Below are 14610 nucleotides of genomic sequence, written 5' to 3'. Positions count from 1 at the left end.
TCACAAAATATACAGTCAATTCGTTTCATTGAGCATTCCGGGACTCTACCCCATGTGAAGTGTGCTATATAAATGCACGTTGTTGTTGTTGGTCAAAAATCCATAGGAATGCATGTGTCCATCTGAAGAAAAGCCATTGGTTTCATGGATATAGCCATTCCAAAGAGATGAATGGTTTCGTTCTATGTTTACATCTTTTTCACAGCACCAGGTGCCTGTTTTTGGGCTTATAGCCCCTGGTTGACAATTTTGTTTTCACTGTGGCAAAAGTTTCTACTTCCCAGTTTTACTGATTTTGATACAAAATCTGCTGTATTCTGTGTATCTTGTGTTTGCACTGCTAAAACAGTAAAATTGTCACTTTAAAGGTGGTTGAAAGGTGCAAAATGTATAAGCTTTGATACTATGAAATGCATCTAATTTGAGATTTTTAAAAAAAATGATGTACATTTATTTTTCTAATTTTCTCTCCTACTGGTATATGGCACTCTGCTTCTCATCTGGTCACCTCTTCTTGAGGCCTCCTTCTCTTCTACAAAACACTCTTCCTCTAGCCCTCCAACTTGCCCCTTCCATCACCATCTTCAGGTTGCGCCTGAAGACCTTCCTGTTCGACCGTGCCTATGGTCATCTCCACCCTCCTCCCCGGCTCAGCATCCTGCTCTGCCACTGTCAAGTGCTCTGCGTGAGGGCACTATATAAATGCAAGTTGTTTTGTTATTGTTGATGTGCAGTTTTGCCTGGTACTGGTTGCCTTGTGATACCTTTGCCCAAGAGTTCATTGCTGATGTGTATGCCTTGCCAGTGAGTCTCAATATTGTCCCAGCCAAGCCTGAGCTCTCCCCAACAGTCTATCACACAGACGCACAACCGGTAGAGGGTGCTATAGAGGAGCCAAGACCCAGGTTTGTTTTCCACTCCCCCGGCCATTTGTGCAAATGTGGACCCTTTCTGGTAACCATATACGGTCAGACTCCACCACTCCAGGGCACTACCCCGCATGAAGGATGTTATATAAATGCATGTTGTTGTTGTATGTACACCCAACCACCAGAATGCCATTCAAATATAATCTACAATATCTACACACTGACTATCTACTGATCTGATGTGGAAGTGACTTCCAACCTGTAAGATACTGGGGAAAAAATTCTATCTGCGTACATTCACCCAAGGTAACTATGCCTGTGATTTATTTACACTGCACAGGTAAATAATGTAACCTCTGATGTGATTGGATTTTGTTAGTAACACAAAGGTAATTATTCATTTGGTAGTGTACAGTTAAGGGATTGAAGAAAGCCAGAGAAAAAAATGTAGAGACAGAGTGAGGGATACAGAAATGGAGAACGTCAAAACACCAACTTACATTTATATTGTGCCTTTCACATAGGATGACATCTCAGAGCTCTTCACAGTGACGGGGTTGAACGCCAAGCAAGGGAGAAGGCGGAAATGATCATAGGTGTGGTCCAAGAGGTAGGTTTTAATAATAATAATCCTTGCGTTTGATACAGTACCTTATCATGTCTTCGAGAAGTCTCAAAGCGCTTCACAAAATATATCATAAAATGAATTGACTGTATGTTTTGTGGGCGAAACGTGGCAGCCAATTGCACACAGCATTGTCCCACAAACAGTCATAGATTGAGTGACCAAATTATCATTATTAATTTTGAAGTAATTATTACCCCTGGAACAGCGATCCACCAATCGACTAACAACTGAATTCCTACTTACTGCTAGGTAAACAGAGGAATGTGTAGTAAGGAAACTTGCCCAACGTTTCACCCTGCCAGGAATCTAACAATCTAACCCAGGTCCTCTCACTTGCAAGGCGAGTGCTCTAAACACTGAGCTACAGGACTCCACAGGTGGGATTTAATGATAGATAGAAAGGGAGCTTGAGGTCAAGGGATAGAGGAGCGACCTTCAAAAAATTTGGCTTGAAGGCAGAGCTACTGATTGTAGCATGGAGGGGGTGGGGTCACTGGCAGCCTTTGTTAGTTGAGCATAAGAGGCAGCCAGAGACATGGAATACAACCAGATCAGAGAGATAGGGAAGTACTGGGGTGTGAAGGGATTTATATGTGAGAGCGAGGATACTAAAATCGGTTTTAGTTTCAAGACTGTAAGCCTGGGGAGGACTGGAGTAGGCAAGTGCAGTTTGAAATTCTACAGTCAGAGAATAAGAGAGAGAGAAAGGAACACATTTTAAATTAGCACTGTGGCCAGTTTGTATTTTGCATGATGTCCAACTATCTGCACTGTTTGCTTATCCACAAAGGGGCCAGACTCAATTAGAATTATAGAATCATAGAATTATACAGCACAGAAGGAGGCCATTCAGCCCATTGTGTCCGTTCCAACTCTTTGAAAGAGCTCATGAATTTGTATGAAAAGCCATTTGGCCCATCATGTCCGTGCCAGCTGTTTGAAAGAGCTGTCTGAATGAATTCCACTTCCCCGCACTCTTCACATGGCTCTGCAAATTTGTCCTGCCCAAATATCTATCTACTTCTCTCTTGTTAGTTATCGAATCTGTTTCCACTACCCTTTTACGCAATGCATTCGAGATCCAAACAACTTGCTGTGTGAAAAAAAATTCTGCTTACCTCACCTCTGTTTCTTTTGGCAACTATTTTAAATCTGTGTCCTCGGGTTAATGACCAACCGGCCAGTGGAAATAGCTTCTCCCTGTTCACCCTATCGAATACCCTCATAATTTTGAAAACTTCTATTAAATCTCCCCGTAATGTTCTCTGCTCTGAGGAGAACAATCCTATCAGATAATCATCTCTCTTGTGGAGTGGAATCCATGGGTCGAGAGCAATTTCTAAAGGGATTCTTTATAGGATTCTTATTTGTAGAGTATTAAGAAACACCATAAATGAGTCCCTATGAAGAAATATGAAAAACACATGCCTCTTAGCAAGTCTATGTCTATCCATCGTCCAGCTTAAACAATTATCTTTTTTCAATGAAATCAAGGTTGGCTCAGTGCGTCTTTAAAGCTCAGAGCCTCAAGTTCCTGGAATCACCCCTGGGGTATCCATCAATCTCCACGTTAGGCTGCGGTCCTGATGTTGGTGTGGCTGATGCGATGCTAGGCTGCCCTGAAGTTGTGAGCGTGTGGTTTCTTTAAAGTGGATCATTCCATCCAGTCCCTTCTGAATAGAGCGTGAATCCTCTCTCCATCTCAGTTTGATTGACAGGAACCAAAACAGATGTTTCAGCCTCTTCAAATAGTGATTTCATGGAATTTCACCGCAGCCAGGCTTCATCTTAGAAATTGTTGATTTAATCTCGTTTCGCTTGTTTTGCTGCATTTGACAAGCTCTTCTTTCTCATTTGACAGTGTTTCCTCCTTGCAATACATTGCCTCATTCCTTTTGTGATTTGCTTTACCTTTCATTTTCTCCCTTAGACCGTTTTCAGATTAATTCAGAAGCACATTTAAATGGACGGTGTGTCTGATTTGTTTTAACCGAAAATTTAGCCGGTTTATTGGATTGTGGCAGCAGTGAATCCCATGATCCAATGAGTTGTGAAAAAAGGGCTCAGTGAGCTGAATTGCCTACTTCTGTTGCTGCATTCCTAGTACAGCGAGCGAATGTGGGAGTTTCCCAGTCTGTCGAATTTCATACCAACTGAATCATCGGGAAAGCCTCAAGGGAATTCTTTACAATTTCACTGTAAGCAGCCTCGGTTGAGCAACAGGAGGTCTCCTCTGTGCCTCACCAGCGTTTATATGAAATAGTGGCAACTTTCATAGTGTTTTATTTGGACCAAATATTGTTTGTAGAATCGATTCTAGTTTTAGTAAATGCCGCTGAGACATGTTGCTCTGTTAAGCTCATGACCGATTTGAATGAAAAGCTGAAGGCAACACGAATGTTGATTCATGCATTGGCAATCCAGTTTACATATTCTTCATCACATAAGTTTAATAATCAAGCAAGTATGGTGATGCACAGGAAAAACTCCAACAGACACCAAAATCCTTCAGACCTTTGATGCTTTGAAGTGCAGTTAAATCCCTGATAACCACACAGCAAAGTTTGTCAAAATATGTTCTGCTTGCATCGGAATCTCTCTAAACCCCAGATTAAAAATAGCATGCTGGTAGATCTTTGTCCCTCACTCTCAGTAATCACCCATTCAGCAAATCAATTGGAACAGAAACAAAGGAAAGATCGTTAACAAGAAACACAGGATTTTTACACAGAAGCAAATTGACTTCCAGCAGTGCTTCTGCTCTGAGGTGAGACAATGCCGCATGTATTTAAAGGCAATCACTGCTGTTTGGAAAAAGAAACCTTAATTGGTAACTTCTGGAATTCCTGAGTGTTATCTCTATCGCAATATACAGATAGTGGAATCAAATAGCTTGATGCCATGGTAGAAATTGCAGAAGGGTAAAAGGTAGTGGAAATCTGAAACTTTCTTCTCCAAAAGGCTGTGGATTCTGGATCTATCCAAATTTTCATGATCGAGGTGGATAGATGTTTGTTAGGCAAGGATATCAAGGGATAATAATAAAAATAATAATAATAATAATGCTTGCATTTGATATAGCGCTTTTCACGTCTTCTCGATGTCTCAAAGCGCTCACAGAATATACTGTAAAGTGAATTGACTGTATATTTGTGGGCGAAACATGGCAGCCAATTGTGCACAGCGGTGTACCACAAATAGTCATGGATTGAGTGACCAAATTATTATTAGTGTTTTTTTAGGCATTATTATCCCTGGAAAACCAATCTGCCAACCGACTAACAACCGGGTTCCTACTGACTGCTAGGTAAATAGAGGCGTGTGGAGTAAGGAAATTTGCCCAACATTTCGCTCTGCCAGGAATAGAACCCAGGTCTCTCGCTTGCGAGGCAAGTTCGCTAAGCACTGAGTTATAGGACTCCCCTGTGGGGCGTAGGGCAAAGACAGGTAATTGGAGTTGAGGTACAGATCAACCATGATCTAATAGAATGGTGGAACAGGCTTGAGGGTCTGAATGGTTTACTCCTGTTTCTATGTTCCTCTGCAAGATTGTGGGATGGTTATTCGGGAAGGATGAGATAAAATATGGCAAAGGGCCTTCTTTATCTCAACCTCTCTTGTGATCATCACATGGAATCAAAGCGATCTTTTAGCAACCGTGCCTTCGCCTCCCCTCTCGACTCTCTACCCCCTCCTCGCACCCTCCCTTCCCTCACCCTGACCATTTCCCCCCTGCTCGAGTCCCAACCCAACTGTCCAGCGCCCTTGGGACGTCTTCCCGACGTGAAAGGCGCTATATAAATGCAATCTTGTTGTTGTTGATGACAAACTGAACTCCAAAAGATTCTCAGAAGTACCATCTTTCATTCCTATGCTTAAAATTTTCATACAAGGCAAAGAAAGCAATTTGGTGCATTGGGATTTTATGAGTGAATCAGACAGACATTTATAGAGCATCAACTGTAGATGTTGAAATCAATCTGCCAGATAACCAGAATTCTGTCTCTCTTTGAAACAGGTATCTCTGTGAATCTCCAATCATGATTATCCTTGATATTAAGCTTGATCGTTTGCAGGAAGCTAAAATAACAGTCAGGATTTGTGAAGGAGGAAACTTTACTCCGTGTCTATTCTAGACAGTGTGTTAACCAACTCATAATAAAGTTTTGTACCTCTAACTGGAAGTGGCATGAGAACATAAGAATTGTTAGACGAAAGATGACCAAGGTCCATCCAGTTCATCTTCCACCATCCTGGCCATCGCATGCACATGTTATGTCTCAAACTATATACTGTATCCCAAGATATTATATCCTAACAGCATGTGATTTGACAGATGGTGACTTAAAGTGTAACTGTATTGCTCACAATACTGTTCAGGAGGAGATCTTGGTGCCAGCTATCTTTAGTTCCCCTTTATTTGTATGTTCGCCTACAAAATACACAGTTGCTACACTTTACAGCATATATTGTGAAGGATACGGTATATCCTTTGAGACATCCTCTTGAAATGAAGCAGTGATATGAAACATGAGAATTATTACCATGCATGTTAGCAGTCTGATTACCAACAGGCAACTATTCTCTTGGGAGAGGGAGGGGAGGAAAATGAAATCTGCTGATGACTGAGTTGGCTATGAGGAGATATGGTTGGCAATCAATAAGCTAAAGCTAAACCAAAGGGTAAGGCAAGTCCTAAATGGACAAGTACTATGATGATTCGTTCCCATTTTTATAGAATACACAATGGTAATGGAAAGTAGCCTTGTTGACAATGTGGAAGATTTCTCTATTGACAGTCAGCGATCAAACAGCAGACAAAACTACTTCCTGTATTCTGGTTCTATCCCAATTCAACACAGAATGCTAAATTTCACTCCCTTTACCAGCTCAATGCCCATTCGTGCACAATAATATATCCCACGGGGAGAGCTCCTAGCAGGATCATAAAGCATTATATTGTGTTCCTATTCTCCACATGTCCATCTTTCTTCCCCATCTTTTGATCAATGGAGCCCTGAGGGCAGATTGCTCAACTTCAATGATTGAGTCAATGTTTTCCTTTGGGACAATCATCCGTACATCTGTAGGTAGTAGCTATGGTGTGTGAGTCTCTCTGGGGAGTCTTGCATTTTTTCCTTGAGTATGATCAATGGTTGAGTTATTAGCTCTTCCCTGCTCTTGGAGGCACAGTATTATAGGAAAATTAGTTAGGATCATAATAATCCATGATTTGATAGAATGACGATAACGTTGAAATCACAAGAGAGGTCTGGATGAACTTTTGACTCTTTGGCTCAGTTGATTTCTTCCCCCCAGAATACTTAACCCACTGCCCATGTTTAATAGCATCAAATGTTTTTTGGCACATGATTTTTCCTCAGAGTCACAACTTTCCTAAAGCTTGGCTCTACAGTTATCTGGTTAAACAATAATTCTGTAAGCTCCAAAGCTTAGACATTGAATGTTAACATGAATTGTATCCTCAATGAAGGGGACATTCCTGTGTTTATGAACTGAATTTATCAAATAGAATGTTTATAAAATATAAATAAATATTTTATTTATATAATATAACAGCCTCTACACTTTACAATATATTCTATGAAGTGCTTTGAGATGTCTTGAAGATGTGATGAAGCCCTATATCAAATGCAAGGATTATTATTATTAATATTGGAAATTAGAGGCTAAAATACATAATATAAATATTGAACATGCAGAAAAGCTACAGAAACATTTATAACCTGAGAATTTCATAGATGGAATGATACAGTAAAGAATCAGGCTAATTTCGTTCAACTAGTCTCACCAGTATTTATATTCCAAATAATCATAATAATATTCAAAATAAACCTCCATACGTCTCTTATACAGCATTTTTACTTTTCTCTTGTGTATGCAAGTTCCTTCTTAAAAATGTTGATGCTTTTTGCTTCAACCACAGTTTCCAACAGTGGGGTCAACATTCTCATTTCCCTCTACGTAAAAGATCCCTCTGATTGAGGACCTTCTTCTTGACAAGAGGATGGTGATACATCTTCCCCAACTTGCTCTTCACCTCTCATTTGTTTAAAAATATTGACACTCAACGTGCCCTCATTTTTGTACGTCTATCTATCTTCAGAACATAACTAATAATAATAATCCTTGCATTTGATATAACACTTTATCATGTCTTCGAGACATCTAAATGCACTTCCTAGAATATACTGTAAAGTGAGTTGATTGTATAGTTTGTAGGCAAAACGTAATGTGTGCTTTTGGCAGTATTGATGCATATTGCAACTGTAAATCTTTTTACATATTATTGGCAAATATATGTTCCTCCAAGGACAAAATGTTCCCTCAAGCAAAGCCATAAAATTGAAAATATTGCAAAATATTTCTTGAATTTATCCATGTTTGAATGTTAAAATATTTGAACGATACTTTAGGAATAAACCGATCTTTACATTAAGGCTGAAATCTTATTGAAGATTGAAGATGCATCCAAGGTCATAGAAATTTTCAGCTGGGTATGATATTGAGCATCGCAGATCCTTGCAGTGTTGATCACACAAAATGTACTTGCTTTTGATGTACAAATCTTGGTTTTATAATGGTGTACAAACAATTAGGAAACAATTGCTGTTGAAAAGGAGCTTATAATCAAAAGAAATGCTTAGTGAATGCTTGCAGTTTATGCTGATGATGCACAGAATCAATTATTTTAATGTGAAAGCAGCTGCAGGCTTCTTGGCCTTCAAGTACTGCTGCTCCTACAGTCCTGGGAGGGGAAGTGGAAAGACATTATTTCACAATGCCACTCATTCACTTCTGTGCTGGCCGTATTATCTGCCAGATAAATTGATATTTCAGGGAAATCTTGCGTAGTACAACTTGGCTGTGGTGTTTATCTATAAATATATAGCCGCTACACTTGACAGCAATTATTTGTGAAGTCCTTTGAGGTTTTGATGCTATAGTAAACGCAAGAATTATATAATCTCACCTCATACATCAACGAGACAAACATGCTGATATTTCCACTGGAATAATAATCCTTGCTTTTGATATGGTGCCTTATCAAGTCTACCAGACGTCTCAAAGCGCGTCATAGAATATACCGTAAAGTGAATCGATTGTATGTTTTGTGGGCAAAAGGAATTCCTTATCAAGGAAACTAGAAGTACAATATGGTGATCTGCGGGAATTCAGCTCCAGTGTTATGTATGTTTGGGATATGATGTACATTTTGGTAAGTGAAGGAGATTAATAATAAAATAAAACTCAACAATAAGTTTTGCATTTCATATGGAACCTTTCACATTAGGAGCTCAAGCCAGCATTGTACCATCCCTAAACTTGTGCAATGGAGCTGTAATTGGTAATAACACAGTCAAACCACTTTACAGTGTTGTGAAGTGTGAAGTGCCTTGAGACCTATCTCAAAAACGTGCTAAGACACTACATCAAGTGCAAGGATTATTATCATTATTTTATTATTTTTTTCCATCAGGGTGGTGTTTTGCACCATGGGTCTTGGCACATTATGCAGATCTCCCAATACACTATCTAAAATTGGCAGAGATTGTCCTTCTCCCTTTGCAAGTATCTACAAAGAAGGATGTGAAAGAATCCTCCCCTTTCCTATATGCCTGTATGTGTCGATAGGGGGAAGAAGAATATATGGACCGAGCTTCCTGCCTATGCGTACTTGAGATTAGAAGCTCACTTGGTGTCAAATCCAGAGTGCAATCCAACAATCTGCCACCCCTAGGCATATGCAATGGAGCTGCAATGTGCTGCCTTGGCAAAATATATCATTCTCATACACTAAACTGACTCCCATAGTAAGACAATGCAATCAATTCATTAAAGCCCACTGCAGTCTATCTACCACAAAAGAAGTGTTCACAAAGAGACACAAATGAAAATCAAATTGACAATGTAAGGGGTAATAAGTAACATTTTACTACCTGTGCCTACTCATAAAACCATTCTAAAGTACCTCGACACTGCAGGTGCTCGCATTCTGCCAATGTTTACTCTCCAGGGCAAAATCCGAAGTAAAGGAAACAACACAGAAGCAATTGTCTGTGTAAACTTTCCTCTCACTCGTTTTCAAATCCCTTCGAGCCTTGGCTCCTCCCTGCCTCTCTGAACTGCTTACCCCCCAACCCACAACCCAATGCCTCCGCTCGACTGGCTCCAGCCTTTTGCATGTTCCACATGCCTTCCGTTCCACCATCGGTGGCCGCACTTTCAGCCACTTTTCGACCGTGCGTATGGACCTCCTCCTGCCCTGGGCTCGGTGTCATGCTCCGCCACTGTCAAGCGCTCTGGAATTCTACCCTGGGTGAGGGGTGCTATATAAATGCAAGTTGTTGTTGTAAACTCTCAAAATGGAACAGCTGTTTCCATTTCACCAGTCTCATATCACCAGAAGGTTTATATTAACCACCAGGTCCAGAAATTGCTGGCCCGGCATCTCAGCCTAGCCCAGGCTGAAAAGTATGAGGACATTTGAGCCAGAAGCACTGTTCAGCTTGATTACCCCACATACTATTGTTCTGCAGAAACAAAGGGCTTCCTTGTGGTATGGCCTCAAGAGCCTTCAGAGGTTACAGTTTAGAAAATAACATGGAATAAAAGCTTAGGAGAGAGAGAGAGAGCAATCTTAAATATAATAAACTCCCTTGCTAAAAAGCATGAATATTTTAATTTTAAAATTCTGTAAAAATAAATAGGATTACTGACAACAAATTAACAGATTGCTTGAAACCCAGTGTTGGCAATTTCTTTGCACTCTGGAATTTATATCCTTTTTCAATTAGCACAATTTAATTATACTGGCTAAGCAAATACATCTTCAATGTAATTATCAGTGTTTTCTTTGAAAGCAGAAGGTGTAAACAGTGACTAACCCTTTCAGTGGAATTTGCCCAAATAAAGTTTACAATCTGGTTGATATTTTGCAGCTGAAAATGTTTTGCAATTCCAATGCAGTAAAACATCTGCAATGAAAGTCCCCACTAGAGTAGTTGGAAAGATCCTTCAGCTCACAAAGGTGAGATATGATATTTTGTTGAGGCTCTACAGCAATAACATGTCGATCCAACTCTCAGCAGGCTCCGGCCTGCTCCACATCCCCGCACAGCCCGCCCCATCATCGACAGTAGGGCCTTCAGCTTCTGTGCCCCCACCCTTTGGAACTCCATCCCCCAGTTCCTTTGTCTTGCTCCCTCCCTTGCCTCCTTCAAGGACATCTCAAGATCTTCCTTTTCGACCGCGCAATCGGCCACCTTCTTACATCTACCCTCCCTGCCCTCCACCCACCCTGATCCCAACCCACTGACTGTTCAGCACCTTGAGACATCCTCCCAATGTGAAAGGCGCTATACAAATGTAATTTGTTGTTGTTGTTGGGGTGAAAAAGATGATGTGATAAATATCACATATATATCACATACCAAATATTTTTTTTAATGATACATTTGATACAGCTTCTTTCATGTTGGGAAGATGCCTCAAAGTGCTTCACAAGATTTTATTACAAGAGTGACTGTGTATTTGTAAATGAACGCAGCATCCCATTTGCACAAAACAATGTCCCACAAACAGCCATGAAGTGAATGACCAATTTTATTTTGGGGGATTGTTGGCCAGGACACAGGGAGAAAGTCCCTTCTCTTTGTGAACAGTGCTGTGGGATATTTAACCATCTGACAGGCAGATGGGATCTCAGTTTAAGATCTCATTTGAAACATCCCCCCAGCAATGCATTGGAGCATCATCTTTGACTATGAGAGTTCAAGTCCCGATATGGGGCTAGAACACACAACCTTCTGACTCAAAGGCAAGAGTGCTATAAATTGAGCTAGACTGGCATTTTCACCTCATTGAGTTAATTAATGCTCAAGGTTCTTTGCTCCAGAATAAACCTGTTTGACCTTCCATTGTAAAAGTTTACAGATATTTTGACTTGCATTGTCCAAATTAAATTCTTAGGCAGTCGGGTTCTGTTGGGGATTGATTTAAGGCATGATTTAATGGTTCTTCTTGTGACTTTACACCTAACCATATTACATGAAAGTCAGGCTTCTTCTTGAAATTGGGGCTCTGCAATAGCTCATGAAAGCTGACAAGATGGCACAGTACAGGATTATCGGCAAAGAACAGCTATCTTGCTGAAGTGCCACTGAGTACAGCAGTAATGTAAATACCACAGTACATATGTATTTAAGAACATAATAAAGCATGGAACTGAGAAAAGTTGAACCGATCCATCAATTCTACAACACCCACAGACTAGGTGGATGTGACCAAATCTTCACCCTCACATACAAATCACTCCATGCACTAACATCTCTATACCTCTCTTACCTGCTATTGCCACACTTCTCTGCCTGCTCCCTTATAATATAATAATAATCTTTGCATTTCCACATCACCTGCCCCAACTGCCCTACCATCGGTGGCCGGGCCTTCAGCCTCTCAGCCCCTAGGCTCTGGAACTATCCCCCAGTGCCTTTGCCTTGCCTTCTCCCTTTCCTCCTTTAAAGCCGGTCTCAAGACCTTTCTTTTTGACCGTGCCTTCAGCTGCCCTCTCGACTCTCTACCCCCTCCTCGCTCCCTCCCTTCCCTCCCCTCACCCTGACCATTTCCCCCTTGCTTGGGTCCTGACCCAACTGTACAGCGCCTTGGGACGTCCTTCTGACGTGAAAGGCGCTCAATAAATGGAATCTTGTTGTTGTTGTTGTTGCATTTGATATAGTGCCTTATCACGTCTTCGAGACGTCTCAAAGCGCTTCACAGAATATACTGTAAAGTGAATTGACTGTTTTGTGAGCGAAACTCGGCAGCCAAATGCACAGAGCAGTGTCCCACAAACAGTCGTGAATTGAGTGACCAAGTTATTATAATTATTATTATTTTTTTGAAGGGTTTATTATCCCTGGAAAAGCGACCCACCAATCAACTAAGAACTAGGTTTCTACTTACTGCTTGGTAAACAGAGGCATGTGGAGTAAGGAAACTTGCGCATTGTTTTATCCTGCCTGAGAATTGAACCTAGATCCTCTTGTTTGCGAGGCGAGTGGTTTAACCACTGAGCTACATAACTGTACACAGTTTGATGCGGAAACTTGGTTGACTTGGAGTTGTGACACAGCCTGGAGAAGAGCCTGGAGAAGAAGAATCGATGTGTGTTAGAGCCACCACTGTGTCCAGACAAAACCATTTCCTTTCTTTTCTTTATGTTCTTCGGCTTTCACATGTGCAGGTTTACATCAGGATATGCAGCTGATTCAGTCAGCCTGAACTGATACAGAGGCACTTTTTATATTGTGGAGTAATGGGTCATCAAATGCTAATTTCACACTAAGACTAACAGCTTAATCTGTCATAGAGGAAATAATTAGTGTTATCACATGTGGTCTGACAGGTTACTCAAAGGGAAGCCACTCTCAAAGCATCATCTCATTCAATGCCGTCCCATGACCTGTTTGGTAATTTATGGCCTTGTAGGTGATATAATGGTGAGTCATTTAAACCACTTAAGCAACAACAACAAATTACATTTGTATAGCGCCTTTCACATCAGGAGGATGTCCCAAGGTGCATGACAGTCAGAGATTTGGACCTGAGCTGAAAGTTGGGATCAGGAGGTTGGAAGGCAGGGAAGGTAGGGGTAGGAGGGTGGTCATATGCACTGTCTAAGAAGAGAGTCTTGAGACATGCCTTGAAGGAGGTAAGGGAGGAAACAAGCTGAAGGGAATGTAGGATCAAGTTCTAAAGGGTGGGGACAGAGAAACTGAAGGCCCGCCCGCCAATGGTAGGGCGGGTGGAGCAGGAGACGTGGAGCAGGCCTGCTGAGGGGAGGGAGCGGGCGGGTTGATTCATGGTGGGCGGGTTGATTCATGGCAGGTCACAGAGCTAGGAAGGAGCAAGACTATGGAGGGCTTTGAAGGTGAGGATGGGTATTTTGAATTCTATCCTCTCGGGGATTGGGAGCCAGTGAAGCTGGATGAGGGTCGGGGTGATTGGGTCACGGATCCTGGTGCAGGTGAGGACACGAGTTGCAGAATTCTAGATAATCTGCAGCTTGTGGAGGGGAAAATTGCAAAGGCTGACAAGCAGGGAGTTGGTATAGTCGAGCCTAGATGTTATAAACGTGTGAATGGATGAATTAAATTGAATGGATGAAGCATTCCTGAGTAATTGAACCTATAGTATGTTAGGAACATGGATTATGACAGTCTGCACCTTGCAGCTAGGAAGAGCAGCTGGCTCTGAGCTGGGGTCAAAGAAAACTTATTTCTGGTTCTAACCGCACTGCCTCTACCAGGCCCTAAAGAAACAATTCTGACACATCAATAACTTGCAGCTTTGTCAATTCAGTCTGTCTTAATTAGTAGTACTCTTGCCTCTGAGTAAAAAGGTTGTGGGTTCAAGCCCCATGCTCGCACTCTACTCTAACACCCAAACGCAAAAAGGGTGAAGGGTATTTCTCCCGGTGTCCCGGCCAACAATCTTGCCAAAATAAAATCGGACATTCACTTTGTGGCTGTTTGTGGCTCATTGCAGTGTGCAAGTTGGCTGCTGCATTCACCTACTGCATAGTGAATCCTGTGAAGCGTATTGAGACATCCTGCAGATGTGAAAGGAACTAATTTAAATACAAAGATTAATTTTATATCAAACTGCTGTGGCTGCTAGGCTTTAATGGCACTCCTTTTTATCACCTGCCCTGAGAGGAAATGTTCGCAGACCATCGGTTGACGGATTGCAAAAAAGAATCATAAAAATTATAACACTGGAGAAGGCCAATCAGCTATTTAAAAATATACTGGTGCGACCTCTCCAAATGAAACTATATACTTATAATAATAATCCTTACATTTGATAAAGCATCTTTCGGAGAACGTTTCAATTTACAGAATTTTACTGTAAAGTGTAGTGAGTCCGTTTATATTTGCATGCAAACATGACAGCCAATCTGCACACATTAATATCCCATAAACAGCCTTGAAGGTATAACCAATCTCGTTCAGGGAATTTGTTGCTCACTTTGGAAGCATGAAGACAGTGTGTGTGTTGGAACTGTTGAGCTCTGTGCCTGATTGTGTT

Source organism: Callorhinchus milii, unplaced genomic scaffold, assembly GCF_018977255.1.
Source record: "Callorhinchus milii isolate IMCB2004 unplaced genomic scaffold, IMCB_Cmil_1.0 Scaffold1, whole genome shotgun sequence".
Lineage (NCBI taxonomy): Eukaryota > Metazoa > Chordata > Chondrichthyes > Chimaeriformes > Callorhinchidae > Callorhinchus > Callorhinchus milii.
Note: the sequence above shows the minus strand (reverse complement) of the source record.